This window comes from Vombatus ursinus, unplaced genomic scaffold (assembly GCF_900497805.2).
Source record: "Vombatus ursinus unplaced genomic scaffold, bare-nosed wombat genome assembly UNPS02014449.1, whole genome shotgun sequence".
NCBI lineage: Eukaryota > Metazoa > Chordata > Mammalia > Diprotodontia > Vombatidae > Vombatus > Vombatus ursinus.
The window spans coordinates 545,789-549,069 of NW_020954227.1; the positions used below are offsets into that span (position 1 = coordinate 545,789).

The 3,281-nt window shown below is 43.7% G+C and overlaps 1 pseudogene; it reads right to left on the reverse strand.

The window, feature by feature from the left end:
• Positions 1-987: 987 nt before the first annotated feature.
• On the reverse strand, positions 988-2,827 carry LOC114042430 (annotated as a pseudogene).
• Positions 2,828-3,281: the final 454 nt, after the last annotated feature.

The window sequence follows — 3,281 nt, forward strand, 5'->3', positions numbered from 1 at the left end:
AGTAGTGCAAATATACAGATGAAGGAACTGAGGTTCAAAGAGGTTCAATGTTTACCCATATGTCACAGGTCTTGTAAGTGGCAAAATGAGAACTAAACTCTGAATCCAGAGAGCTGTTTCCACCATAATCCTGCCCTCTGAGAGGTAAATATCTGAAATGAATGCCACTGATGTGGGCAATCAGTTGAACACAAACAATTGCATGGGCAACAACATTTTGGACCACTTATTTTTAGTGTTTGTAGGTAAAGGCATATATTGTAATGTTCTGGTTAGGTTGTTGGTAGGGACCAAATGTGCCTTTATTATGTTTTTATCTTTTTCAGCACCTAGAACAGTTCCACTCATTTTTTTTTTTTACCTAACATACAAAAATGATTGTTGAATGAATAAATAAATAAATTTATGAAGAAGAAAAACACCATTTCGTTGCTTGGGAAAATTTCTACAAGTGTTACAGAAAAACTGTAAAATAACATTTTCTATTATTTCTTTTGCTTTTCTATCATTTGCTTAAAGAAAAGGCCTAAAAACCATTTTTTTGCTTTAACTTCCTTGAACTTTGTTGGGGGAAATATTTTTTGGGGGAATATATTCCTCTTCCCCTTCTCCTATTGCCTGTCATAGATATCTTTTACAAAGGAATGTTTACTTCAAAAGTATAATAAGAGCAAACATATAAACATCCCCACCCCAACACACTAGAGAGGGGAGGGGAATCAAGTTTACAGCTTAGCTTAGTTCCTATATAGCATAGTCCTCCAAACTCTATGTTTAAAGCTCACCCTGGACTCAGGCACTTGGCACTCTGGCTTCTCAAGGCTGCTTCTTCCTTTTTTTTTCTTCCCAAAACATTTTTAATAATTATTTTTATTTTTAATTGATCCTCAGTAGAAACAAAAGTCACTTCATGTATCTAAAGGTACAGGAATGTTTCTTTCTCTCTTCCCTTCCCCGTGTTTGGGTCTGGTATTGCCAGCAGGTATCTTAGGCTTGAGACAAGGCCACCTTGACAGCCTGAACAATGGCATCCTTGTTGATGCCAAACATCTTCTGCAGCTCTGCCGGCTTCTCGCTTCTCAGGATGCTAGAGACCACTGAGACAGTAATGGTGATGCCAAGTTCACCCACTATGACAGCAGCCACAGCCTCTCCGATGCTACCCTCATAATGATGGTCTTCCATAGTCAGGATATGGCAATGGGTTCCTCAGGCACTGTCAATAATGAGTTTCTTATCCAGGAGCTTAATTGTAAAGGGATCAAGATCAAGCACTCGGATTTTGATTTTTCTTTCTTCAGCTGCTCTGCTGCTGCCAAGGCTTCATAAGGATCACTCCAGCTCCAGTCACAGTCACCTGATCATCTTTGCTCTTCAGTACCACCTTAGCCTGGCCAGTCTGGAAGTTTTTATTCTTGTTGTAAATGACTGCATTATCAGGGCGGCTGGTCCTTATAAAACAGATGCCCTTCGTGTTGGCAGCTAATTTGATTGCTTTCTCAGTAGCCACATCACTTGGATAAAAGACATTGGGAATACTCCAGAACATGGAAAAATCCTCAAGGGCCATCTGAGAAGGACCATCTTCATTGATGGATACTCTGAAGTGTGAACCACACAGGTTGATGTTGCTTTCAGAAATGGCTGCCATACAGATCTGGTCAAAGGCCCTGGTGAAAAAGGCAGCAAACATGCCACAGAAAGGCACAGTCCTGTTTCGTGTGGCACGCCCCACAGAGATACTCACCATGTTCTGCTCTGCAATGAAACACTCAATGAAGTGATTGGGATGCTCCTTCTTAAAGAGTTCAGAAAAGGTGGAATTCTTGGTGTCCCCATCCAGGGCAATCACACAGTCATTGGCATTCCCCAGTTTGTCCAGGGCAATGCCATATACTTTGCAAGTGGCTAGCTTGTCTCCAAGTTTGAAATTTGGGGGAGATGGCATCCAGATGTTGGTGATGTTAACTGTGGGGGTATCCTCTTTGGGGAGGGTAGCTAGAATTTTCCTCTTGCTTTGGATTTGACTGTATATTTCCTCAATGACCTGTTCTGCCCTGTTTTGGGGAAAGGGCTTCCCATGCCAACCTTCCATATCTTTCACACCTGGGATTCCTCTGCTCTTATATATCTTTGCAGTGACAGCCAATGGCTTATGCTTGCCCTGGCCAAAGATGTGTCAGAGTTCTTCCACATGGTGTCCATCTGCAATGATGATGTTCCACCCAAAGGATTCACATCACTTCTGGTATGCTTCCACGTGGTGCTGAAGTGGGGCAGTATCACTCTGGCCCAGCCAGTTAATGTCAAAGATGGCAACCAGGTTGTCCAACTTTTAGAATCTTGTGAAGGCCATGGCTTCCCACATGGAGCCTTCAGATACTTCCCCATCACCCAGTAAACAATAGTAGACACAATAGCTGGCTTTGTTGAAGTATTTGCTCCAAACCCTTGACCCAGGGGGCCAGTAGCCACATCTGTAAAGGCTTGTTTAGGAACTGGGTGGCTATCTAAAATGGAGGTGATCTTTCTCAATTTCAACAGCTCAGCCTCTGGCAGGAAGACTACTTCAGCTCAGACTGCATAGAGGATGGGAGCTGTATGACCCTTGGAGAGCACAAAGTGGTCATCGCTGGGGTCTCTGGGGTCCTAGGATTTGTACTTCATGGTGTGGAAGAAGAGGACTGCCATAATCTCTGCCACACTGTAGCATGATGTGGGGTGGCCTGAGCCAACTGCAGTGGTAGCTTGGATGGAGTTGATGCACAGCTGGTTGGTGGTGTCTTTCAGTGCCTGCAGTTTCTGTTGCCTTACGGTAATCCTCCATGGTAAAGGGGGTTTGGCGTGTAAAGCAGAAACGTAAGCAGAGAAGGGGAGCCAAAGAGGAAGGAGTAGGAAGAGGACTCAGGGCTTCTTTGCTAGGCTGGCAGCAACATTGGCCTGGAATCCTGCCTCTGAGATCACTGCAGTTCAAACTCCTAGGTCTGAGGACTCCACTGTCTGCACCTCAAACTGAAAAGGACAAATAAAATAGAACAAAACTCCAAACTCATTTCTCATGGCCACATGGCTTAAAGGTATATGGTAGAGGAACACAGATTATCTTTTCCCATAAGCCAGTCCTTGTTATCCCCCATGTAGGTGCCTCCCTGTTGTGTGATCTGAGCATGTGCAAAGAAAAGCTCTGTTACACTCTTCACCCTGTTTGATATATTTTCCATACCTGAAAAATAGACAGGGGGTACATTTTTGAACACAGCTTTGTCCCCTAACTCAGAACA